The sequence below is a fragment of the Macaca fascicularis genome, chromosome 4 (assembly GCF_037993035.2).
Source record: "Macaca fascicularis isolate 582-1 chromosome 4, T2T-MFA8v1.1".
Taxonomy (NCBI): Eukaryota; Metazoa; Chordata; class Mammalia; order Primates; family Cercopithecidae; genus Macaca; species Macaca fascicularis.
In genome coordinates this window covers 136,967,937-136,994,643 of record NC_088378.1, presented here as the reverse complement: position 1 = coordinate 136,994,643, position 26,707 = coordinate 136,967,937, and the positions used below count along the sequence as shown (strand labels likewise).

Here is a 26,707-nt window from a genome sequence, read left to right as displayed (position 1 = left end):
CCCCCTCCCACCCCCCCCAGCTCCGCCGCCTCCGCCGCCTCTCGCCTCTCGCCACTCCGCCGCCTCCGCCTCCTCCCGCGCCGCGCCCACTGCGCAAGCGTCGCCAGCCTAGGCCCCGCCCCTTCCTCTCCCGGAGGCCCGTCCCTTAGTGGCGTCACAAACTCGTGACGTCCCCGCGTGACCTCACCGGGGCGGGGCGAGGGGGCGAAAAGTAGGAAGGAGGAAAGAGATGGTCCAGCCGTGTGCGGGAGTTTCTGTCCAGACCATTACTCCGCCCCGTCCCCACCTTCAAGGAGAGCTGTTAAAGCCTGGGGCTGCGGGAGAAGTTCAGGGATTTTCGTTTATGACAACTCTACCATTTTGCAGGTGAGAAAACTGAAGTCACGGGAGAGGGAGACAGTGGCAAGGTCAAGTAGCAAAGTGCACTCACGACTCAGCCCTCCCAGCCAGGAGTCTGCCACTCACGCTTGAAGGACGGGTTTGAAGAGCCGCTTTCCCAGAGGGATGCTGCCTTAAAGCCTTGGTTCCCGGGCACTCTTTGCTATTACTACCGTTTATCGGTTCTGTTTGTGTTATGCAACGGTAGCATCGTGTCTCCGGAAAATAAAAAAGGTCTCGATACAAACATCTATCACAGGTCTAAAAGAACACCACACATAACCTTCCACCCACTCTGTCAGGAACAACCCTATCAAAATAAAGTCATGAGAATTTAGCATGCCTTGTTCTATATTTAAAATAGAAGACAAAGTATTTCTGTATATACTGTACACCTTCCCGGTCAAGGTCTGTCAAAGAATGAGAAAGGAAGTAAAGAGACTGTCTTGTCTGCCCTCTTCTGTTAGGAAATGTTTTTGAAACACTGCGAATTGCCCAGCACTGCTAGATCCAAGGCGGGGAGGGGTGGGGGGGATGAGTGAGAAATGGTCTTCTGCAGGGAAGTAAGCTTACGTGCGTTGTCCAGAAATACAGAGCAGCAAAACTAGAACCCAGATTTGTAGTTCCTTATGAAGTGTGTTTTCCACAATTTCAAAAACAGCTGGAATAAGTAGTAATGTGTCGGGGGCCAGGATGTTTTGGAAAGGGAACCCATTCCTCCGTCCCACTACCAAAAGAGAGTAAACTACAGTGACTTTTTAAGGTTCTGGAGCCATGCATATTTGGGACTCAGAGATGAACATGTTTTGTCCTAATCTTTTGGATGGTGCAATAGAGACAGAACGATTATAAAAATCTCAATAACTAAAAGGAACTGACACTGTCGAGTCCAACCTCCCCATTCTACAGATGAAGACATTGAAATGGATAGAGAGGAAATGATTCACCCAAGATTACACAGCTGGAAAGGGGGTTCCAAACGCCCAGTTTAGCACTCCATTCACTATACCCTGCTACATTCCCTTTCTACATTAAGTTCAATTGGGACCTTACACAAAAATTAAAAAGTTGACCCAAGAACTAATTTGATGTTAGCACCATAGACTTCTAGAAAGTGTTTTAACTTGCAGTATCCATGGATGAAAATTGTGTTGACCAAGGATCCAAAAGACGATATTATTGGAACCTGGTGACTCCATTAGAATGCTGATTTAGGGAAAAATTCAAAACTCTCAGTCAGTCGCATACAGTACTAAGGTCTTAACCCACACCTAAACGCTCTACATAATTCAATTTTTTTTTTTTTTTTCAGACAAGATCTTGTTCTGTTGCCCAGGCTGGAGTGCAATGGCAGGATCATGGCTCACTGCAGCCTTGAACTCCTGGGATCAAGTAATCCTCCCACCTCAGCTCCCCCAGGAAATTGGAACTGCAAGTGGGCGCCACTATGACCGGCTAATGTTGTTTTTTCAACCTTCTGTAGAGACAGGGTCTCACTGTGTTGCCCTGGCTGATCTCAAACTTCTGGGCTTGAGGGATCCTCCTCCCTTGGCCTCCCTAAGTGTTGGGATTGCAGGCGTGAGCCACTGTGCCCTAATATTTTTATGTAATAAATAAAAAGCTATTAAGATCAATGAGGAGGTGGGAGGATAGCTTATGTCCAGGAATTCGAGACCAGCCTGAGCAACATGGTGAGACCACCACACCACAAAAAATTTAAAAATTAATCCTGCGTGGTAGTGCTCACCCATGGTCCCAGCTACATGGGAGACTGAGGAGGGAGGATCATTTGAGCCCAAGAAGTTGAGGCTGCAGTGAGCCATGTTCCTGCCACTGCACTCCAGCCTGGGTGACAGGAGATGCTGTCTCAAAAAAATTTTTTAAGTTACATATAAAAATAAAAAGATCAATAAGGAGTCCAAGGTGGGAGGAGCACTTGAGGCCAAGAGTTTGAGACCAGCCTGGGCAGGCAGTGTAGCAAGACCCCATCTCTACCAAAACTTTTTAAAAATAGCTCGGTTAACTGGTACGCACCTGTAGTCCCACCTGCTCCAGGTAGTTGAGGCAGGAAGATAGCCTGCGCCTAGGAGTTTGAGGCTGCAGTGAGCTGTGATTGTGCCACTGCACTGGAGCCTAGGCACCTGAGCAAGACTCAGTCTCCCTTTTTTTTTTTTTTTTTTTTTTTTGAGGCGGAGTCTTGCTCTGTTGCCCAGGGTGGAATGCAGTGGTGAGATCTCGGCTTGTTGCAACCTCTGCCTCCCAGGTTCAAGCAATTCTCCTGCCTCAGCCTCGCGAGTAGCAGAGACCACAGGTGTGCACCACCATGCCCGGCTAAATTTTGTGTTTTTTGGTAGTGACGGATTTTCACCGATGTTGGCCAGGCTGGTCTGAAACTCCTGACTTCAGGTGATCTGCCGTTGGCCTCCCAAAGTGCTGGGATTACAGGCATGAGTCACCCTGCCCGGCCAAGACTGTCTCTTAAAAATATATAAAACGCTGGAAAATGAATGAAAATATTTTAAACTCCATGAATAAGAAATGCAAATTAAAACAAAGATACAATATCATTCTTACATATTTTTACATTTTTACATAAACAAGGTTTTTTAGTATAAATATATCCTATACATTAACTTGTGTCCTCTATTTTTATTTGCTAATTCTGGCAACCCAAACTTTGGGGAATGTTTACTTTTATGTTAAGTTTCTATACTGCTTGAATGTTTACAGTGAGTGTATATTAACTTGGTAGTTATTTTTTATTTTTTAATTTTTATTTTTTGTCCCCATGAAAGCAGACTGTTTTATTTTAAAAAAAGGATAAAATTTTCAATGATTTTCTTTAAATGTTATTGGTGAGGTCAAATTATATCGCTATTGGTCAAGCATGGTGGCTCATGCCTGTAATCCCAGCACTTTGGGAGGTTGAGGTGGATGAATCACATGAGGTCAAGAGTTCGAGACCAGCCTGGCCAACATGGTGAAACCCCATCTCTACTAAAAAATGCAAAAATAATTGGCCAGGCCTGGTGGCTCACGCCTGTAATTCCAGTACTTTGGGAGACCAAGGCGGGCAGATCACTTGAGGTCAGGAGCTCGAGACCAGCCTGACCAACATGGAGAAACTCCGTTTCAACTAAAAATACAAAATTAGCCCGGCATGGTGGTGCATGCCTGTAATCCCAGCTACTCTGGAGGCTGAGGCAGGAGAATCACTTGAACCTGGGAGGCAGAGGTTGCAGTGAGCTGAGATCATGCCATTGCACTCCAGCCTGGGCAACAAGAGCAAAACTTGCTCTCAAAAAAAAAGAAAAAAATTAGTCAGGCGTGGTGGCGGGCGCCTGAAATCCCAGCTACTCAGGAGGCTGAGGCAGGAGAATCATCGCTTGAACCCAAAAGGCAGAGGTCGCAGTGAGCCAAGATCTCCCCATTGCACTCCAGCCTGGGCGACAGAGCAAGAGTGTCTCAAAAAATAATAAGTATTATTATTTTTATTTATTTATTTTGAGACAGTCTCGCTCTGTCGCCGAGTGCAGTGGCCTGATCTCGGCTCACTGCAACCCCTGCCTCCCAGGTTCAAGCAATTCTCCTGCCTAAGGCTCCCGAGTAGCTGGGACTACAGGCACCTGCTACCACGCCCAGCTAATTTTTTTGTATTTTTGATAGAGACAGTTTCACCATCTCTGGTCTCTAACTCCTGACCTCAGGTGATCCACCCGTTTCGTCCTCCCAAAGTGCTAGGATTACAGACATGAGCTACCAGGCCCACCTTTAATTATTATTTACTATTACTTTATTTTTTATTTTTTCCTGAGACAGAGTCTCGTTCTGTTGCCAAGGCTGGAGTGCAGTGTCACAAGATCTGTGCTCACTGCAACTTGCAACCTCCGCCTCCCAGGTTCAAGCAATTCTCCTGCCTCACTCAGTCTCCTGAGTAGCTGGGATTACAGGCATTAGCCACCATGCCTAGCTAATCTTTTTATATTTTTTGTAGAGACGGGTTTCGCCATGTTGGCCAGGCTGGTCTCAAATTCCTGATCTCAAGTGATCCACCCGCCTCGGCCTCCCAAAGTGCTGGGATTACAGGCATGAGCCTCTGTGCCCAGCTTTCCTCCCCTTGCTTGCTTGCTTGCTTCCTTCCTTCCTTCCTTCCTTCCTTCCCTCCCTCCCTCCCTCCCTGCTTCCTTCCTTCATTCCTTCCTTCCCTCCCTCCCTCCCTCTTTCCCTGCCTCCCTCCCTCCCTCTTTCCCTGCCTCCCTCCTTCCTTCCTTCCCTCTTTCTCTCTTCTCTCTCTCTCTCTTTTTCTCTCTCTCTTTCTTTTTTTCTTTCTTTTTTTTTTTTTTGAGACGGAGTCTCGCTCTGTTGCCCAGGCTGGAGTGCAGTGGCCGGATCTCAGCTCACTGCAAGCTCCGCCTCCCGGGTTTTACGCCATTCTCCTGCCTCAGCCTACCGAGTAGCTGGGACTACAGGCGCCCGCCACCACGCCCAGCTAGTTTTTTTGCATTTTTTTTTTTTTTAGTAGAGACGGGGTTTCACCGTGTTAGCCAGGATGGTCTCGATCTCCTGACCTCGTGATCCATCCGTCTCGGCCTCCCAAAGTGCTGGGATTACAGGCTTGTGCCACCGCACCCGGCCTCTTTTTTTCTTTCTTTTCTTTCATCTAGCTCTGTTGCCCAGGCTGGAGTGTGCAGTGTGCAACAGTGCAGTCTCGGTTCACTGCATCCTCCACCTCCTGGGCTCAAGCGATCCTACCACCTCAGCCTCCAGAGTAGCTGAGACGACAGGTGCATGCCACCACCCCCAGCTAATTTTTGTATTTTTTGTAGAGGCAAGGTTTTGCCATGTTCTCCAGGCTGGTTTCCAACTCCTGGGTTCAGGCTATCCTCCTGCCTCAGCCTCCCAAAGTGCTGGGATTACAGGTGTGAGCTCCTGTACCTGGCCCTGTTTGTTTGTTTTACATTTTCCAAGTTTTGACAATAAGCATGTGTTGAAGAATTTTTATCATACGATTTGCCTATGCTATGTTAAGTGAAGAAAACAGTATGGGCCGGGCGCGGTGGCTCAAGCCTGTAATCCCAGCACTTTGGGAGGCCGAGACGGGCGGATCACGAGGTCAGGAGATCGAGACCATCCTGGCTAACACGGTGAAACCCCGTCTCTACTAAAGATACAAAAAACTAGCCAGGCAAGGTAGCGGGCACCTGTAGTCCCAGCTACTCGGGAGGCTGAGGCAGGAGAGTGGCGGGAACCCGGGAGGCGGAGCTTGCAGTGAGCTGAGATCCGGCCACAGCACTGCAGCCTGGGCAACAGAGCAAGACTCCGTCTCAAAAAAAAAAAAAAACCAGTATGTAATTTAGTACACTATATGAACTTATCCACATAGCAAGAGATTGGAAATATTAATAGAGAATTATTAATAATAATTTTAATTTTCTTTTTTATACTTTCCTGTATTTAAATAAATAAATATGGCCATGTGCGGTGGCTCATGCCTGTAATCCCAGCACTTTGGAAGACCCAGGCAGGCAGATCACCTGAGGTCAGGAGTTTGAGACCAGCCTGGCCAAGATGGTGAAACCTAGTATCTACTAAAAATACAAAAATTAATCAGGCGTGGTGGTGTGTGCCTGTAATCCCAGCTACTCAGGAGGCTGAGGCAGAAAAATCGCTTGAACCTAGGAGGCGGAGATTGTAGTGAGCTGAGAACCTACTATTACATTCCAGCCTGGGCAACAGAGGGAGACTCCATCTCCAAATAAATAAATAGGACCAGGGAAGGTGGCTCACGCCTATAATCCCAGCACTTTGGGAGGCCAAGGCAGGAGGATCACTTGAGCTCAGGAGCTCAAGACCAGCCTTGTCAACATATCGAGACAAAAATAAAACATAAGAACAACTAACTGGGGGCGGTGTGCATGCCTGTAATCCCAGCTACTCGGGAGGTTGAGGTGGGGAGGATCTCTTGAACAGAGGAGGTCAAGGCTGCAGTGAGCAGAGATTGTGCCACTGCACTCCAGCCTGGGGCAATGGAGCAAGACCCTATCTCAAAATAAAATAAAATAAAAATGTTTCAACTGGCTGGTCCACTAAGAATCATGAGACAGAGGCCAGGCGTGGTGGCTCATGCCTGTAATCCCAGCACTGTAGGAGGCTGAGGCAGGCGGATCACCTGAGGTCAGGAGTTTGAGACCAGCCTGGCCCACATGGCAAAACCCCATCTCTACTAAAAATACAAAAATTAACTGGGTGTGGTGCCACGCACCTATAATTACAGCTACTCGGGAGGCTGAGGTAGGAGAATTGCTTGAACCCGGGAGGCAGAGGTGCAGTGAGCCAAAATTGTGCCACTGCACTCCAGCCTGGGAGACAGAGTGAGACTCCATCTCAAAAAAAAAAAAAAAGAAAGAATAATGAGACAGAATTATCTCTATTATCTCCGTTAACGTGGACGATCTTTAAAGCTTTTATTTGGGAAGTAAGAATTGCATGTCATTTTTTTTTAAACACTTGGGGTCTTGCTTTTCCACCAAGACTGAAATGCAGTGGCGAAATAACTCACTCCAGCTGGAACTCCTGGGCTTGAGCAGTCCTGCTGCCTCAGCCTCCCAGAGTGCTGGTATTATAGGCATCAACCACCGTACTCAGCCTCGCAATGTATTCTTAAATGATAAAAGATACCCAGCCGAGTGCAGTGACCTACGCCTGTAATCCCAGCACTTTGGGAGGCCAAGGCAGGCAGATCACCTGAGGTCAGGAGATCGAGACCATCCTGGCCAACGTGGTGAAACCCTGTCTCTACTAAAAATCCAAAAATTAGCTGGGCGTGGTGGCACACGCCTGTAATCCCAGCTACTCAGGAAGCTGAGGCAAGAGAATCGCTTGAACCAAGGAGTCTGAGGTTGCAGTGAGCCGAGATCATGCTACTGCATTCCAGCCTGGTGACAGAGCGAGACTCATCTCAAAAAAAAAAAAAAAGGTTGGAATTTAATGTATGGCTACAACTAGCACAAGCCAAACTTTCCATTCTGTGTTTGTTTCCCAGGAATGGAGGTTTCAATGAGGTAGGCATAAGCATTTGTAAATGTAAAATATTAAAGTCTTACATGACATTGGGAGAGACAAGGACATACATTTCTATAAATAACTACATAAAGGCAGGCAACCATGCAAAGCTGCATATGTTCAAGTGCCAAATGGGAAGTAGACAACGAGGCTGTAGGACTTGGGAGGAGGGAAGAGTACAGGGTAGGTTGGGGTGCCCAGAGATGCCTTCCAGGAGACTCGACTCAGGAGGCCTGGATGATCCTCCACAGAGTTTGAGGAACAGGCTAGTAAGGGAAAGCATTACGACAAAGTCATTTAGAAGCTTTGAACCTCTCCAAGACCCTGGCTCTTATTTACTTATTTACTTATTTTGAAACAGAGTCTCACTCTGTCGCCTAGGCTGGAGTACAGTGGTGCGATCTTGGCTCACTGCAACCTCTGCCTCCCAGATTCAAGCGACTCTCTTGCCTCAGCCTCCCAAGTAGCTGGGATTCCAGGCGCCTGCCACCACACCTGGCTAATTTTTGTATTTTTAGTAGAGACAGGGTTTCACTATGTTGTCCAGGCTGGTTTCAAACTCCTGACCTCAAGTGATCTGCCCACCTCAGCCTCCCAAAGTGCTGGGATTGCAGGCGTGAGCCACTGCGCCTGGCCAAGTCCCTGGCTCTTTTTGCTGCTTCCCGTTTTCCGTACTGAATGCAAAAATATATCTAGAAGTCACTCCAGGAAAAGCTAATGCAGTCTAAGTTGTCCCTGGGGGGGCATATTTTCTCTGGGAAGTGAATAGGTGAGGTTGAAGAGCAACCCTCCACTTGCGATATCCTCCCAAAGCATGATGGGAAAGGACCAGACCCCCACATTTGGGGTTTTTCCAGTTCTTCTACCCTACTGCCCTACTCAAGAGATACTCAAATGGCAGGCACCAGCCTATTGTACTATTTTTTCTTCTGGGTAAAGCATGAGACCCTGGGTCTCTTTTTTCCTACTGTGGTGAATGGGAGAATGCAGATGAAAACCTGACTGTCTTTATCTCATGTCCCTTGGCCTAGATACATCCAGAAGTAGTCCATTCTTCTTTTCTTTTTTTTCCCCTTCTCTTCTTGGCCCCTTTAGTTTGCCAAGTCAAATATCCTCCAAGTAAACATGAACTCCTTATCCCTCCCTCATGTTAAAAAAACAAAAACAAAAACCCAGAGCCTCTCCCCTTTTATTATAATCATTCTCTTCACTCTTTTTTACCAGCTGGGTTCCAATGTGTACAACATCTTGCTGTCTGCATCTCAGGTAAAGTTAAGAAACGAAAGGAGAAAAAAGGGAACAAATATTTAATGAACTCTCCAATGTGTCAGAGTCCATCACATTAAGTACTTTGGTTCATTTAATCTTCACAGCAAAATGAGATTATTATTATTTTTCCAATTTGCAGATCAGGAAATAGAAATTAAAAGTTTAAATACCCTGTTCAAAGAGACACAGATGTTGAGAAAGCCAAGATTTAACCCAAGGGTCAGAAAGAAACCTGTGCCTTTCTCTTTACTCCAGATTTCTTTCAGTCCTTTTTTTTTTTTTTAATTTTTATTATTTTTATAATAGAGACAGGGTCTTGCTATGTTGGCCAGGTTGGCCTTGAACTCCTGGCCTCAAGCAATCCTCCTGCTTCAGCCTCCCAAAGTGTTGGGATTATAGACATGAGCCACTGCACCCAGCCTCTTTCAATCCTAAGGATTTTACATTTTCACTATGTTCAGCCTACTTGTGTTTGTAAGGAGCCATCATTACTTTCTTTTATGGGATTACGTTGATGATTTTCAAGATCCTTTTAGAGGAGACTAAGCTAATAAATACTAATGCCAATACCTTGGCCGGGCACAGTGGCTCACACCTGTAATCCCAGCACTTTGGGAGGCCAAGGTCAGCCTGGCCACCATGGCGAAACCCCGCCTCTACTAAAAACACAAAGATTAGCTGGGAATGGTGGCACGCACCTGTAATCCCAGCTACTCAGGAGGCTGAGGCAGGAGAATTGCTTGAACCTGGGAGGCAGAGGTTGCAGTGAGCCAGGATCATGCTACTGCTGTCCAGCCTGGGCAACAGAGTGAGAGTCTGTCTCAAAAAACAAAACAAAACAAACTTAAAAAAAAATACCAATACCTTAAATTTATGTAACACTTGACAGTTTACTTTTTGCCTTCTTTTTTCTTTTTTTTTTTTTTGAGATGGAGTTTCGCCCTTGTTGCCGAGGCTGGAGAGCAATGGCACAATCTCAGCCCACCGCAACCTCCATCTCCTGGGTTCAAGCGATTCTCCTGCCTCAGCCTCCTGAGTAGCTGGGATTCGCGTGCCACCACTCCCAGCTAATTTTCATATTTTTAGTAGAAGTGGGGTTTCTCCATGTTGGTCAGGCTGGCCTCGAACTCCTGACCTAAAGTGATCTGCCCGCCTCGGCCTCCCAAAGCACTGGGATTATAGGCGTGAGCTGCCATGCCCGGCCTTCCTTATTTTTTCATTGTTTCAATGTTTTATTTTCTTTGGCCATGTCACTAGTAATACCTTATAGTTTTTCAATATATCCATATATTCTCTTATCTCATTCTCAGGAAAAACAAATTACATTGGCTTGTTTTTTAGTAGCTTTATTTTTTTTTGAAAGACTCATACATGCTTGTTGCAACTAAAATTAAGCAATATAGAAATTGTAAAAAAAAAAAAAAAAAAAGTAAAAATCACCCTAAATCCTGCTACTCAGAGATAACCACTGTTAATATTTGAGTAAATATGTTTTTCATCCGTTTCTCCATTTGTATAATTTGACTAAATGGGATCATACTCTGCCTTTCTAGGCTGCTTTTTTTCACTGAGAGTATACTGACAACAGCTTTCCACATCAGTAAATATATATTTATGTCATTATGTATATTTATTTTAATTTTGTTTGTTTATTTTCTGGTTTTTGTTTTTGAGGCAGGATCTTGGTCTTTCACCCAGGCTGGAGTGCAGTGGCACAATCACGGCTCACTGCAGCCTTGACCTCCTGGGCTCAAGCGATCCTCCCACCTCAGTCTCTAGAGCAGTTGGGAGTACAGGCACACTCCACCAAGCTCAGCTACTTTTTTAATTTTTTTGTAGAGATGAGATCTCACTATGTTGCTCAAACTGGTCTTTAACTCCTATGCTCAAACAATCCTCCTGCCTCAGCCTCCCAAAGTGCTAGGATTACAGGCATGGGTCACTGCACCCAGCTCCATTATTATTTTTAATGATTATATAGTATTCCAATTTAAGCATATGTTTCACTTGACCAGTGACCTATTGATGACGTTTGAGACTACTTCCAATTTTTGATTGTCATAAGAAATTATCAGCCCTAATTTAAAGATTAGGGAATCGAAGCTCTGAAAAAGCTAAATGACCCCCTTTTCAAAATCCAGGTCTAGAGCTAAGCTACTTGCGCCAAGCCCTGGATTTCTGACTCTTTTTTTTTTTTTTTTTTTTAAAGACAGGGTCTCACTATGTTGCCCAGGCAGATCTTGAACTCCTGAGGTCAAGGTGTCCTGGCCCAGACTTCTTACTCAAAACAGTTCTCTTTCCAAATGAACTATAAGAATAGAAAGTTGGAATTCTTGACATATAATAGGAGTTGACATTCTTGGCATATAATATAGAATTAACAACAAAAAATGAGATGTTTTTAACTGTCCCATTTCTTTTTATTTCCTTTTTTAATCAGTCTACATCATGCTTTGATGCCCCATTTCTTTAAAAGTTAAGCATATGCTTACGATAAAACCCAGACATTTTGCTCCTATCTATTTACTCAAAATAAATGAAAGCATATGTCCATACAAATACTTGAACATCCATAGCAGGGTTTTTTTTTTTTCTGAGATGGAGTCTTGCTCTGTTGTCCAGGCTGGAGTGCAGTGGCGTGATCTCAGCTCAGTGCAACCTCTGCCCCCTGGGTTCAAGCAGTTCTCTGCCTCCCAAGTATCTGGGACTACAGGCATGTGCTACCGCACCTGGCTAATTTTTGTATTTTTAGTAGAGATGGGGTTTCACTATGTTGGCCAGGCTGATCTTGAACTCCTGACCTCAGGTGATCCGCCTGCCTTGGCCTCCCAAAGTGCTGGGATTACAGGCGTGAGCCATTGAGCCCGGCCCATTCATACCAGTTTTATTTGCAGTATTCAAGTAATGGAAACAACCTAAATGTTCATCAACAAGCAAATGGATAAACAAATTGTAATATGCCCATACAATGGAATACTACTCAGCAATCGAAAGGAGTAAACTATTGATAGGTACAGCAACATGGATGAATTTCAGAAACATACTGAGCAAAAAAAGCCAGACACAAAGGAATATACACTGTGTAATTCCACTTATTTGAAGTTCAAGAATAGGTAAAACTGAGCTATAGTGATGGAAAGTGACCCCAGTGGTGCCTGGAGTTGTAGGGGAGCTTGGAGGGGGCCCAGAGAATTGACTGAGAAGGGGCATGAGTGGATCTTTTGGGTTGGGTTAATGGAATTGTTCTATATCTGAATTGTGGTAACAGTTACATGGATATATGCATTTATCAAATCTCATCAAACTGTACACTTTTTTTTTTTTGAGACAGAGTCTCGCTCTGTCACCCAGGCTGGAGTGCAGTGTGTAATCTTGGTTCACTGAACCTCCACCTGCCCGGTTGAAGCAATTGTCCAGGCTTAGTCTCCCAAGTAGCTGGGATTACAGGCGCACACCACCACACCCGGCTAATTTTTTTGTATTTTTAGTAGAGATGGGATTTTGCCATGTTGGCCAGGCTGGTCTAGAACTCCTGACTTCAAGTGATCCACCCACCTTTGCCTCCCAAAGTTCTAGGATTACAGGCATGAGCCACTACGCCCCGCCAAACTGTACACTTTAAATGGGTGAATATTATTGCATGTAAATTGTATTTCAACAAAGTGTTGTTTTTTAATTGGCCCTTTGGTTTTGTTACCATGAAGTATACTGCGTCTGGTAGAGACAAATATTTGGCATAAATGAAAAATGTCTGTGAATGAATAATTTTATATATATATATATATATGTATGGGGTTTTTTTTAAGGATGAATGGCACTCATCTGGTCCTTTCCCAGTAATAGGAGTCACTTATCAGAAAAATAACTTGTCTGCATGAGCTTGACCCTGAAAAGATGAGACACAGGTCGGCTCTACATACCGTGGGTAATGCTGCTCTGGCTGGACATGCGACAGCTGGCCGGGGTCCTCGGCAGTGGGCCCAGGCAGGCATCTGGGTAGGGAGAAAGAAGGGCTCAGCCCTCCCCTTAGCATACATTTTTCAAGGGCAGACCTGCCTAGGAGGGTCACATGTCTGATGCCTTTGCCAGGCCTCCAAACATAGAAAATCTGCAGGGTTCTATGAAAAATGAAGCCTTTGTGTCAAAAATAGACCTTCAAGGAGAAAATTAAAAAGCTGTTTCCTGAAGCTAGCAAAGGGGAGCTATCCTGGAAAGGAAAATGCCTGGAAAGCCAGTTTGAATTTTGAAGGGCCATGCTAACAAGTGATGACAACCCAGGGGCCTCCTTTCAGAGGCCCCGTAGAATTTCACTGAACTCATTTGCCTCCAATCTCCTCGAATCTCACACTGCAGAACTTCTGGGATACTTTAAAGTGGGTTTCTACAGAAAAGGAAAAATCAACTGACTGTCAGGTGCTTAACTGGTTAGGAACATCAAAGATGCCTGCTTGAAAAAGAAAGCAAATCAAAACAAAACAGAAAGCCCTAAACAGGAATCACTAGAAAGCAACTCTTTGTAACTGATAATAGCAGCCTGCTGTAAAGGCATCCCCAAAAGTAAAATGTTCATTTCCTCCAAAAAGAGTGTGTGTGTGTGTCTGTGTGTGTGTCTCTGTGTGTCAGAGAGACAGAGACAGAATGAGGTGGAAGAGGTCAAGAGTAGAGAGAATAAGTGAATATTTCCTTTCTCTCACCAGACCTCATGTGGCCAAAAGCTAAATAAGTCCATAATCAGCACACTGTTCATCTATCCTTGTGTGTATCCTTAAGCTAGTATCTCAAGAGTCTAATTCCCTAAATCTCAGTCACTTGGGAGCCGGTGGGTCTTGTTAAAAATGCCCATTCTTGGCCAGGCGTGGTGGCTGACATCTGTAATTCCAGCACTTTGGGAGGCTGAGGCAGGCAGATCACGAGGTCAGGAGATCGAGACCATCCTAGCTAACACAGTGAAACCCCACCTCTACTAAAAATACAAAAAAAAAAAAAAAAATTAGCCAGGTGTGGTGGCGGGCACCTGTAGTCCCAGTTATTTGGGAGGCTGAGGAAGAAGAATGGCGTGAACCCAGGAGGTGGAGCTTGCAGTGAGCTAAGATCACGCCACTGCACTCCAGCTTGGGCAACAGAGCGAGACTCCATCTGAAAAAAAAAAAAAAAAAAAAAAAAAAAAGCCCATTCTTGGCTAGGCATGGTGGCTCACGCTTGTAATCCTAGTACTTTGGGAGGCCAAGGTGGGCAGATCACCTGAAGTCAAAAGTTTGAGACCAGCCTGGCCAACATGGCAAACCTCCTTCTCTACTAAAAATACAAAAATTAGCTGGGTGTGGTGGTGCACGTCTGTAATCCCAGCTACTTGAGAGACTGAGATAGGAGAATCGCTTGAACCCAGGAGGTGGATGTTGCAGTGAGACGAGATCGTGCCACTGCACTCCAGCCTGGGAGACAAGAGTGAAACTCTGTCTCAACAACAACAACAACAAAAAGCCCATTCTTGGCCGGGCGCAACAGCTCATGCCTATAATCCCAGCACTTTGGGAGGCCGAGGTGGGTGGATTATTTGAGGCCAGGAGCTCGAGACCAGCCTGGCTAATATGGTTGAAAACCCGTCTCTACTAAAATGAGCCATGGTTGTGGGCACCTGTAATCCCAGCTACTTGGGAGGCTGAGACACGAGAATCATTTGAACCCGGGAGGTGAAGGTTTCAGTGAGGCGAGATTGAACCACTACACTCCAGCCTGAGTGACAGAGCAAGACTCTGTCTCAAAAAAAAAAAAAAAAAGCCCATTATTGGGTCCCAGACCCCTGCAGTGTAAGTCCGTGTGTCTGAAATAGAGCCCAGGAATCACCATGTGATTCTAATGCACATTAAAGCTTGAAGGTCATTACCATTTCTTTTCTTCTCTTTTCTTTCTCTTTTTTTTTTTTTTGAAACAAGGTTTTACTCTGTTGCCCAGGCTGGAGTGCAATGACACGATCTCGGCTTACTGCAGCCTCCACTTCCTGGACTCAAGTAGCTGGAACCACAGGTGCGTACCACCATGTCTGGCTAAGTTTTTGATTTTTGGTAGAGACAAGGTCTCACTTTGTGTCCAGGCTAGTTTTGAACTCCTGTGCTCAAGCGATCCTCCTGCCTCAGCTTCCCAAAGTGCTGGGACTACAGGCATAAACCACTGAGCCCGGCAGAAGATCATTACTTTAAGCAAACACAGTTAATCGTTTATTAATGGTTTGCTCAATAGTTCAACTTGATTACAGGTCAGCAAATTAAACTCTGTATTTTCACTGGTGTGTTTGAATTCCGTTTGTCTCAAGAAAAGCAACTATGAATTGGTGGGGAAAAATACCCCACTGGATGATTGAGAATATAAATCCATACATTTCTGAGATTGGTGGCAATATGTTACAAAATTCTTCTAAATGCCTTCACCCAGATTTTCCACTCCCAGTCATGAATCCTAATGTAATAATGAATGAGCCAAGATACGAGAAAGTTTATTTTGCCATTGTTCATAATTTTGAAAAATTGGAAACCATCTAAATGCTTAACAAAAGGAGATCAGTTAAACTAGTTACAAGAGTGCCATGTAATAAATGCAGATCTGAATTTATTGACACAGCCACATGTTTAAACTACATAATTGTTCAAGGGACAAAGAAGATTACAAAACTATGTCATATGTTTATTTTTGTAAAAAGAAATTTAAAACAGGCCGGGCATGGTGGCTTACACCTGTAATTCCAGCATTTTGGGAGGCCGAGGCAGGCAGATCTCGAGGACAAGAGATAGAGACCATCCTGGCCAACATGGTGAAACCCTGTCTCTACTAAAAATAAAAAAATTAGCTGGGCATGGTGGCCTGTGCCCGTAGTCCCCACTACTTGGGAAGCTGAGGCAGGAGAATCGCTTGAACCCAGGCGGCAGAGGTTGCATTGAGCTGAGATCGCGCCACTGCACTCCAGCCTGGCGACACTGCAAGATTCTGTCAAAAACAAAGCAAAACAAAACAAAAATTAGTGGGGCATGGGGGTGTGCACCTGTAGTCCCAGCTACATGGGAGGCTGAGTCAGAATAATCGCATGGGCAACAGAGACTCCATCTCAAAAAAAAAAAAAAAATTAAGAACAAAATTTTGAAGAATAATATACAAAATGTTAACAATACCTATCTCTGTGTGGTGGAGTCACATTTTTCTTCTTTGTAATTTGTTTAAATTGTTTTAAAATTATATACATATATTATTATTTTAGAGACAGGGTCTCATTCTATCCCCCAGGCCATAGTGCAGTGGCATGATCATGGTTCAGTATAACCTCAAACACTTAGGCTCAAGCGATCCTCCCATCTCCAGGGCAGACCACCATGCCTAGCTACAGTTTTTGTTTGTTTGTTTTTAAGTAGAGATACGGTCTCACTGTTTCCCAGGCTTACTGTTATAATCAGAAAAAGCATAGGGCTGTAACCATTTTGAATAAAAGGAGCAGATCACTGAATTCCATGTTTAAAAACTGGGTTAAAGTCCCAGATCTACTGCTTTGAACTTCACTTTTCTTTTCTCTGAAATGGAGTATTATCATCTCAGAGGTACTCTCCATCTACCTCTGAGAGTAGTTGTGAGATAAAGTTTGGAAATATTTTGCAAACTATAAAGTGTTTTATAAAGATGCTGTATTACTAAGTTTTGATTTTCACATCAGAGACCCAAATTCATTCAATACCTAAATCTGTGAATATGTCATTAAACATGATGCTAGCCTTTTTAAAAAAAATTATATGTTACTTTTTATTATGGAATTTATTTATTTATTTTGAGACAGAGTTTAGCACTTGTTTCCTAGGCTGGAGTACAGTGGCACAATTTGGGCTCATTGCAAACTTTGCCTCTGGGGTTCAAGTGATTCTCCTGCCTCAGCCTCCCACGTAGCTGGGATTACAGGTGTGCACCACCACACTGAGCTGATTTTTGTGTTTTTAGTAGAGATGGAGTTTCACCATGTTGGCCAGGCTGGTCTCGAACTCCTAACCTTAGGTGATCCGCCCGCCTCGGCCACTGAAAGTGCTGGGATTACAGGTGTGAGCCACCGCACCCCGCTGAGAGACCCTGTCTCTACCAAAAAAAAAAAAAAAAAATTAAAAAATTAGCCAGTTGTGGTGGTACATGCCTATAGTCCTAGGTACTCAGGAGGCTGATGCAGGGGGATCACTTGAGCCTGGGAATTCAAAGTTTCAGTGAGCTATGATCATGCTATTGCACTCCATCCTGAGCACAGAGAGAAATTTTATTTTAAAAAAAAAGTAGCCTGGATACAATGGCTCATGCCTGTAATCCCAGCACTTTGAGAGGCCAAGACAGGTGGATTGCTTGAGGCCAGAAGTTCAAGACCAGCTTGAGCAACATGGTGAAACCTCATCTGTACAAAAAAGAAAAAGGAAAATTTACTAACTCAATAGAACTTTACAGAAAAAAAAATTAGCTGGGTGCGGTAGTGTACAGCTGTAGTTCTAGCCACTCAGGAGGCTGAGGTGGGAGGATTGCTTGAACCTGGGAGGTTGATGCTGCAGCAAGCTGTGATCATACCACTGCTCTACAGCCCGGGTGACAGAACAAGTCCCTGTCTCAAAGAAACAAACAAAAAAGTGAATAAAACAGTATACGCACTCCCATGTATGCGTCACCCAGCTTCAATATTATCATCTGACAGCCAACCTTGTTTTGTCTACACCTCCCACTCACTCCCAACCTCTCCCATATTAACATAGCGCCAGACTTTTAGTTGAGCTCTATAAAATTTTTTTTTTTTTTTTGAGACTGGCTCTCACTCTGTCACTGAGGCTGGAGTGCAGTGGCACGATCTAGGCTCATTGCATTGCAACCTCTGCCTCCTTGGTTCAAGTGATTCTCCTGCTTCAGCCTCCCAAGTAGCTGAGACTACAGGCATGCGCCACCAAGCCCAGCTAATTTTTATATTTTTAGAAGAGACAGGATTTCACCATGTTGGCCAGGCTGGTCTCAAACTCCTGACCTCAGGTGATCTGCCCGCCTCGGCCTCCCAAAGTGCTGGGATTACAGGTGTGAGTCACTGTGCCTGGCCAAGCTCTATAACTTTCATGTACACAAAAGTACATTCTAGTTCTCAACTCCTCATCTAAAAAGACAGTTCGGAGACCAGGACACGGTGACTGGTTTCCTGCCAGGTGGCATAGGGGAGCTTAACAAGAACTACCATCCCAATTTCCTGGTGGTGAAGAAGCATACAACCATCAGTGAGATCAAAGACACTTTCCAGCAGTTTCTAAACAGGACGACATTGGCATCATCTTCGTCAACCAGTACATTACAGAGATGGTGAGGCACGCCTTGGATGCCTACCAGTGCTCCATCCCAGTCATCCTGGAGATCCCCTCCAAGGAGCACCCATATGATGCTACCAAGGAATCCATCCTGGGCAGGGCCAGGGGCATGTTCTCTGCCGAAGACCTGCTCTAGGGGATTCCTCACAGCCCAAAGCCCCTGCCTCATTTCCAGGCCTCTCCCCAGGCTTGCCATCAGCCTTCTTTAAGTTATGAGCCTCTGACTTCCAATTCCCATCTCTCCCCACTTCATGAAGAGGCTAGGTGAGGCGCTCTTAGGTTGCTTGGGCTCTGCTGTTAAAGTCAAGGCTAGTTAAGGAACAGGAAGCCAGACCATCTTCTCTGTCCACTACCTCTTCCCTGTGCTGTTGGTTACACAGTGTTGTTGATGTAAAATTAAAGTCTAATATTAATAATATTCTTGCTTCTCTCCAAAATAACGAAAACAAAAACAAAAAGTTGATATAGTGCAATTTCTACAGATTATGTATGCAGCTCAGCATTGGGCCAACAAAAGGACCCTTAAAGTCTAATAGACTTGAGTTCAAATCCTTCCCTGTCACCTACCAGTCATGTGACATCAGATAAATTAATTACCCCTTTTAAGTCTTGTTTCCTAATACCTGCCTTCTATAGTTAACATGAGACTTAGGCTGGGCGTGGTGGCTCATGCCTGTAATCCTAGCACTTAGGGAGGCTGAGGTAGGCAGATCATTTGAGGTCAGGAGTTCACAACCAGCCTGGCCAACATGGTGAAACCCCATCTCTACTAAAAATACAAAAATTAGCCAGGCATGGTGGCATGTGCCTATAATCCCCGCTACTCAGGAGGCTGAGGCAGAAGAATTGCTTGAACCCAGGAGGCAGAGGTAGCAGTGAGCCAAGATCACGCCATTGCACTCCAGCCTGGGAGATAGAATAAGACTCCATCTCGGACAGAAAAAAGAAAAAAAAATGAGACTTAAATAAGAGAATGTATGTAAAGCACTTAGCATGACGTCTAACACATAGTGGTGGGGGGGGGCAACAACATCTCACAAGATATTCCATTTGTTTATAGAAGACCTTTAGGAAGTACAACCATAAATATTGATTTCCCTTTGACATACAAAGAAATTGACAACATTAATGGGTATTGCTAACAGTGGAGAGACAGAGAACTGCTCATTTTCTACTGGGAAAGTGAAAATTGGGACAACCACTGAGCACAGCCACAATTTGGCAGTATCTAGGAAAGTAGAAGAGGTGTTTTCCCCTACATCCCAGCAATTCTTTTTTTTTTTTTTTTTTTTTTGAGACGGAGTCTCGCTCTGCCGCCCAGGCTGGAGTGCAGTGGCGCGATCTCGGCTCACTGCAAGCTCCACCTCCCGGGCTCACGCCATTCTCCTGCCTCAGCCTCCCGGGCAGCTGGTACTACAGGCGCCCGCCACCGCGCCCGGCTAATTTTTTTTTTTTTTTGTATTTTTAGTAGAGACAGGGTTTCACCGTGGTCTCGATCTCCTGACCTTGTGATCCGCCCGCCTCGGCCTCCCAAAGTGCTGGGATTACAGGCTTGAGCCACCGCGCCCGGCCCATCCCAGCAATTCTATTTCTAGGTATATGCTCTAGAAAACTCTCACACGTGTACCCAAGAAGACATATAAGAATGTGTATTGCAGGCCAGGCGCGGTGGCTCACGCCTGTAATCCCTGCACTTTGGGAGGCCGAGGAGGGCAGATCACAAGGTCAGGAGATCGAGACCATCCTGGCTAACACGGTGAAATCCCCGTCTCTACTAAAAATACAAAAAAGTTAGCCTGGCGTGGTGGCACCTGTAGTCCCAGCTACTTGGGAGGCTGAGGCAGGAGAATGGCGTGAACCTGGGAGGCGGAGCTTGCAGTGAGCCGAGATCACACCACTGCACTCCAGCCTGGGCGACAGAGTGAGAATGTATATTGCAGCTAGGTGTGGTGGCTCACCCTTATAATGCCAGAACTTTGGGAAGCTAAGGCTGGAAGATGATTTGAGCCCAGGAGTTTGAGACCAGCCTGGGTAACATAATGAGACCCCCCTCTACAAAAAAATAAAAAATTAAAAAATTAGCCAGGCATAGTAGTATGCACCTGTAGTCCCAACTACTCAGGAGGCTGAGGTAGGGTGATTGTTTGAGCCCAGGAGGTTCAGGCTGCAGTGAGCTGTGGTTGTACCACTACACTCCAGCCTGGGTGACAGGGCAAGACCCTGTCTCAAAAAAAATTTTATTTTAAATTAAAAACATGTACACTGCAACAATGCTTATGAGAGCAAACAATAGGAAGCAGTCTAAATGCCCAATAGTACAGAAAATGTGATATAGTCAAGGAAGATAAATTGTGATATAGTCATGAATGAAACATCTACACCAATTAAATTGGCTGAAGTAGCTACATGTGGCAACATGAGTAAATACTATAAAGTTGAATGAAAAGAGTGGTGGCAAAAGGATCCCTCAATATGATACCTTTTTTTTTTTTTGAAATAGAGTCTCGCTCTGTCACTAGGCTGGAGTGCAGTGGCGATACCATTATTTTTTAATAGCTTTATGGAGGTGTAACTGATACACAAAAGCCTGCATATATTCATTATGTACACTCTGATGAGTTTGGACATATGTACACACTCATGACACTACTTTGTCTCTGTCTCAAAAAAAAGATAAATAATAGATTCATAATAAATCATACATTCAGGATAATCAATATTCAGGATAATGGTTATCTCAGGAAAGAAAAAGAAGAAATGTAATAGAAGAGGGATACTAGTAGGGTGTAACTGTTTCTGTAATATTTTAGTTCTTTTTTTTTTCTTTTCTTTTTTTTTTTTTTTTTTGAGACAGAGTCTTGCTCTGTCACACGGGCTGGAGTGCAATGGCGCAATTTTGGTTCACTGCAATGCAACCTCTGCCTCCCAGGTTCAAGCAGTTTTCCTGCCTCAGCCTCCAGAGTAGCTGGGATTACAGGCATCCACCACCAAAGCCTGGCTAATTTTTGTATTTTTAGTAGAGACAGGGTTTCATCATGTTGACCAGGCTGGTCTTGAATTCTTGACCTCAGGTGATCCACCCACCTTGGCCTCCCAAGTGCTGGGATTACAGGTGATCCACCCACCTTGGCCTCCCAAGTGCTGGGATTACAGGTGATCCACCCACCTTGGCCTCCCAAGTGCTGGGATTACAGGCATGAGCCACCATACCTGGCCATATTTTAGTTATTTAAAAAATAGCTAAAGCACATATGGCTTAATGTTAGGATTTATGTGTAAAGACTCAGATTTTGTTATATTATTATTCATACATACGTATATGTATATGTATACATACGTATATAAGCAGAAAACGCTTACTATGTGACTGGCACTGTTAAGATTCTTTACGTGTATTAACTAATGTAATCATTTCAACAACCCTACAACCCTACGGTTACTATGATTATGTCTGTTTTACAGATGAGAAAACTGAAGTACAGAGATTAGAAACTTGCTCAATGTCACAAATCTAATAAGTGGTGATCCTGGGATTTGAAGATGGTCTGGCTTCAGAGTCTGATTTTTTTTTTTTTTTTTTTTTAATTATTATCTTTCTGGGCTGGGTGCAGTGGCTCATGCCTGTAATGCCAGCACTTTGGGAGGCTGAGGCTGGTGGATCACTGAGCTCAAGAGTTTGAGACCAGCCTGGGCAACATGGTGAGACCCTGCCTCTACGATAATAACAATAACAATAATAATTTTTCTCTTGTTTATTTTTAAAAATCTTCTACTTATTAACTTTGTTTCTTTTTCTCTCTGGTAACTCCCAGAACAAGAGTCTCATCTCTTAACAACCATATCCTACTACCTCTTCAAATATTTCAAAATTTTAAGAATATAAGAGGAGGGCAGTACTGAGCAGGGAGATAAAATTGTCTAGCATCACACAGGCTGTATGACAAAAAGGCAGTTCAACAATCTTTCCTAACCTTCTTTTGTTTCTGAGAGTCATACATACCTGTGACTTGTGATGAGAAGGATAAATCAAACAGCAAACTGAGAAGACTCTTCTCAAGGCTTTGCGAAATTCTCTGGAAGTCAATGCAGAGGAGAATAATTACTTCCGTGAATGAAGAGAGTTTTTCATTTAGAGTCTGAGCTAATAATCCTGAGGGTTATGATTGTTGTTAAATTGTTATCTACATTTAGGCAGGACCATTTGCATGGGCAAATCCCCAATGAGTCATAACCCACACACAAGATAAAAATTAACTCTGTTCTTTCTATATTACAAAAGAGCAAAATTAAGACTAGAAATCAAATGTAATCTCTGCCTCCGGAAGATCTATTGGTGGATTCAGCGTGTGTCTTTGGGGCGCGTCAAAGACCACTGTTGGTGGCTGGGCCTAAGGGAGAGGCTGGTGTCCTTTTATGATCCTCCATGGCTCTGACTCTGTGTTTCACATCCAGAGCCAGCAGGGCTCCAAGGTTTAGGGGAAACCATAGACTTGGACAGGGTAGTGGCAGGTCTCATGACAAAGAGAACTTAGTCCAGCAAGTAAAAAGCTTTTGGAGAAAAGTCAACTGAACATTTTTTAAATGGGTAATCTATTTTTGAATAATAGGATATTTTCAGTCCTGTCATATTTCTGAATTTTATGATTTTATCTTCCCTCTGGAGAGTTCCTGCGGGCACCTCTCCAGTCCCACAAAAGAGTGAATTCCCCAATGGGTAAATTAATTCTTACATTTCTGTAGCAATTTCTTCCTTGCAAGGAGGTTTTTTATCTATTATATCATTTGAAGTTTATGCTATTTGATTTGTTGGGGCCAGGCACGGTGGTTCATGCCTATAATCCCAGCACTTTGGGAGGCCGAGGCAGGTGGATGGCTTGAACCCAGGAGTTCAAGACCAGCCTCTGCAGCATGGCAAAACCCTGTCACTACCAAAAATATAAAAATTAGCAAGGTGTGGCGGCACCCATCTCTGTAGTCCCAGCTACTCAGGAGGCTGAGATGGAAGGATTGCTGGAGCCAGGGAGGTCGAGGCTGCAGTGAGCCAAGACCGTACCACTGCACTCCAGCCTGGGCGACAGAGTAAGACCATCTCAACAACAACAACAAAAATAAAGTAATTTTAATTTTTTTATTTATTTCGAGATGGAGTCTCTGTCTGTCACCCAGGCTGGAATGCAATGGCGCAATTTCGGCTCATTGCAACCCCTGCCTCCCCAGTTCAACAATTCTCCTGCCTCAGCCTCCTGAGTAGCTGGGATTATAGGCACCTGCCACTACTCGCAGCTAATGACCTCGGAATTTGCCCACCTCGCCCTCCCAAAGTGCTGGGATTACAGGCGTGAGCCACTGCGCCTGGCCTCTATTTTTTTTTTAAAATAATGTATAGGAAATAGGAATAACTACAACAACGATATCCAGTATTCAATGGTAATGGAAGATGCCCATCACAAAAGACCACATATTGTAGATTCCGTTTATATTAAACGTACAGAATAGGGAAATTCATGAAGATAGAAAGTAGATTAGTAGTTGCCAGGGGTTAGGGGTAACAAAGGTAATGAAGAATGACTGTTAATGGGCACAGGGTCTCTTTCTGGGGTGATGAAAATTGAGTAGTTCTGGAGTGAGTTAGTGGTGATGGTTGCATAGTCTTGTGAATATATGAAAAATCACTACGTTGTACAGTTTCAAAGGATAAATTTTACGGAGTATTTTTTTGTTTTGTTTTGTTTTTTGAGACAGGGTCTCACTCTGTCACCAGGCTCGAGCGCAGTGGTACAATCTCGGCTCACTGCAACCTCCGACTCCCTGGTTCAAGCAATTCTGCTGCCTCAGCCTCCCGAGTAGCTAGGATTACAGGCACGCACCACCACGCCCAGCTAATTTTTGTACTTTTAATAGAGACGGGGTTTCGCCATGTTGGCCAGGATGGTCTTGATCTCCTGACCTTGTGATCCGCCCACCTCAGCCTCCCAAAGTGCTGGGATTACAGGCGTGAGCCACCACGCCTGGCCTGGATTATGAATTTTATCTCGATATTTTATTTTCATTTTAAAATAATTTTTATTTATTTATTTTTTAGAGACAAGGGTCTCTCTGTGTTGCCCAGGCTGGTCTTGAACTCTAGGCTCAAGCAGTCCTCCCACCTCGAACTCCCAAAGTGTTGGGATTACAGGCGTGAGCTACCACGCCTGGCCTCAATGTTTTTAACTGCAAAAGAAAAAAACCTGAGCGCTTACCACATGCCAGGACTGGCTAAGAACTTTACTTGCCTCAAGCCGCTTATCTCCATAATTATCTCGACAAGCTTATGTGATACTATCATTTTTTCATTTTACAGATGGTACAGATGGAGACACAGACTCAAAGAGGTGATTTGTCCATAGCAATGTGGTGAGCAAATAAATACCAACCAAAATTCAGATTTCTGACCTTCGCTTTCCAAATCAGACCCTCGACTATCATCCTGGTAATTCAAGGTGACATTTCTGAGTGAGTGGAGTTCACCTAGTATTTCCTCTGCTCAACTCTTTTTTTTTTTTCCCCAAAATGGAGTCTCACTCCACCGTCCATGTTAGAGTGCAGTGGCGCGATCACAGCTCACTGTGGGCTGAAACTCCTAGGCTCAAGCGATCTGCCTCCCAAAGTGGAATTACAGGCATGAGCCACTGTGCCAGCCCTCAACACCCTTAATAATGGTCTTTGCAATGCCTTACCCTTGTACCTTTTATGGCATCTTTTTAAATTTGAGATTCTTCCCCCACCACCACCCCCGCCGCCGTTTTTTTTGTTTTTCGTTTTTTTTAATAGAGACAATGTCTCACTATGTGTCCCAGGCTGGTCTTGAACTCCTGACTTCAAACGATCCTCTCACCTTGGCATCCCAAATTGTTGGCATCACAGGCATGAGCCACCACGTCTGGCCTCCTCAACTTTTGAGAGTTAAACATAGCAGTGATTTTCCTTCCTGAAAGTCCTTAATTCTTCAAATCACTTTTCTTCTGACGAAAAGCAAAGTTTCACTTCTTAGCTCCTCTCTAGGGAAGCCCCTTCAGGTCACACAAGGGCAGCTGGTTTTAAGCAAAGCTGTGTTGTTTATCCCTTGCACTTATTCTGCTCCAAGGACATGATTACCTTGCCACTGAGTTTCCCAAGGGTTTTTCTTATGTATACATGTGTCCTCTGACCTGATGGAGCATTTGGGTCACAAGTGAGTCAGCAAAAACACTACGGAAGGAAAAGACACATTGCAACAGCCTCAGTTATGGGTGAATCCTCAGACATTCAGAGCTGGAGCAAACCTCAGTGTTTATTTGCTCTGAGACCTCTTATCTAACATGGAGAATTCCAGGGTAGAGCGACATTAGGTGACTTTCCCATGGCTGTGGAATCAGAAGTATACCTGAGCCTAAAATTCTGACACTATATACAAGTGGCTTGGTGGATTTCTCAAATGATCCTCAATCAAAGGAAACTCCTAAAGAGTTCCATTTAGTGTTACTGATGTTGTTTGCTTACATTTTACTATGTAAAATTTACTAGTTAAAAAGGACACTTCTGGGTTTTTGTTTTTGTTTTGTTTTGTTTTGAGATGGAGTCTCTCTCTGTTGCCCAGTCTGGAGTGCAGTTGTGCGATCTTGGCTCACTGCAACCTCTGCCTCCTGGGTTCAAGTGATTCTCCTGCCTCAGCCTCCCGAGTAGCTAGGATTACAGGCACATGCCACCACCATGCCCGGCTAATTTTTTGCATTTTTTAGTAGAGACGAGGTTTTGCCATGTTGGCCAGGCTGGTATTGAACTACTGACCTCAGGTGATCCACCCACCTTGGCTTCCCAAAGTGCTGGGATTACAGGCGTGAGCCACAGCACCTGGCCTGATACTTTTGGTATATCCCTATAATGGAGTATTATACAACCATTAAAATTTATGAAGATAAGTATTTTTAAATAAAATGTTAATTTTAAACAATTAACTAGGCCAGGTGCAGTGGCTCATGCTTATAATCCCAACACTTTGGAAGGCTGAGGTGGGAGGATCACTTGAGCCCAAGAGTTCGAGACCAGCCTGGGCAATATAGTGAGACTGTGTCTATTATTTAAAAAAAAAAAAAAAAAAAATTTGGCTGGGCGCAGAGATTTACGCCTATAATCCTAGCACTTTGGGAGGCCAAGGATGGCAGATCACCTGAGGTCAGGAGTTCGAGACCAACCTGGCCAACGTGGCAAAACCCCCTCTCTACTAAAGATACGAAAATTAGCCGGATGCGGTGGCAGGTACCTGTAGTCCCAGCTCCTTGGGAGGCTGAGGCAGGAGAATTGCTAACCTGGGAGGCAGAGGTTGCAGTGAGCCAAGATCACGCCACTGCATTCCAGCCTGGGTGACAAAGTGAGACTGTCTCTAAATGAAAAAATTTTTAAATTAAATTAAAAATAAAAGAGGCCGAGATGGGCAGATCACGAGGTCAGGAGATCGAGACCATCCTGGCTAACATGGTGAAACCGTGTCTCTACTAAAATACAAAAAAAAAACAAAAAACAAACAAAAAAAAAACCAAACTAGCCAGGCGAGGTGGCGAGCACCTGTAGTCCCCAGCTACTCAGGAGGCTGAGGCAGGAGAATGGTGTAAACCCGGGAGGCGGAGCTTGCAGTG

The 26,707-nt window shown here is 44.4% G+C and overlaps 2 long non-coding RNA genes across 2 annotated transcripts; one reads left to right on the top strand and one right to left on the bottom strand.

Annotated features, from left to right (window-relative positions):
- The first annotated feature begins 213 nt into the window (after positions 1-213).
- On the top strand, positions 214-24,478 carry LOC135970640 (uncharacterized). The gene is made up of 3 exons (XR_010586434.1): positions 214-366; positions 14,643-14,733; positions 24,397-24,478. It is a non-coding gene; the product is annotated as an uncharacterized lncRNA (long non-coding RNA).
- Positions 15,552-25,283, bottom strand: LOC135970641 (uncharacterized). The gene is made up of 3 exons (XR_010586435.2): positions 24,931-25,283; positions 22,057-22,129; positions 15,552-15,687 (listed from the first exon to the last, which is right to left on the bottom strand). It is a non-coding gene; the product is annotated as an uncharacterized lncRNA (long non-coding RNA).
- Positions 25,284-26,707: the final 1,424 nt, after the last annotated feature.